Source organism: Camelina sativa, chromosome 15 (assembly GCF_000633955.1).
Source record: "Camelina sativa cultivar DH55 chromosome 15, Cs, whole genome shotgun sequence".
In the NCBI taxonomy this organism is placed as follows: Eukaryota; Viridiplantae; Streptophyta; class Magnoliopsida; order Brassicales; family Brassicaceae; genus Camelina; species Camelina sativa.
The window spans coordinates 29266915-29267535 of NC_025699.1; the positions used below are offsets into that span (position 1 = coordinate 29266915).

The 621-nt window shown below is 25.6% G+C and overlaps 1 protein-coding gene across 1 annotated transcript in view; it reads left to right on the forward strand.

The window, feature by feature from the left end:
* Positions 1–621, forward strand: part of LOC104747839 (WD repeat-containing protein 70-like) — a 6919-nt gene that overhangs the window by 1339 nt on the left and 4959 nt on the right. The window lies entirely within an intron of this gene.

Here is a 621-nt window from a genome sequence, read left to right on the forward strand (position 1 = left end):
AATCAGGTGTTATTCAATTGGGTATTTTAAAAAATCCTTTAAAATCTAGTGTTATTCAATATTTATGAGATTTTGTGTGATTTTGGATTTTAACGTACTTTGCTTCTAATATATGAACAAACACAATACCACACTTTTCTCAATCATTTCATTTTCTTCTTCTCTCTATAGATGGATCTCTAGCCTTTGACATATTATTGTTTGATTTTTTTTTCTCAATCCTTTTATATAATCACACTTATTTATCAGATCTGTATTATTTTTGAGAATTTTTTTTTGTGTTCTTTAACTTTTTTTTTCTGGGTTTATAATCTATAACTTTTTTTTTGGTTTATGATATAATCACACCTTTTTTTTTTCTTGGTTCAATCTCTGTTTCTTCCTCCTCAAACCCTTTTGTATATAATCACACTTATTCATCAAATCTGTGTTATTTTTGAGATTTTTTTTGTGTTCTTTATTTTTTTTTCTTCTGGGTTCATGACATCTGGGTTCTTTAATTACACCAAAAATCTGGATTGAAAACAAAGACAGTTTAATTCAAGTTTTCCATAACATGTGTAAAAGTTTGGGTGTTGTTAATTTAATATAATTTTAGTGTATAACACAGTTTATGAAAAA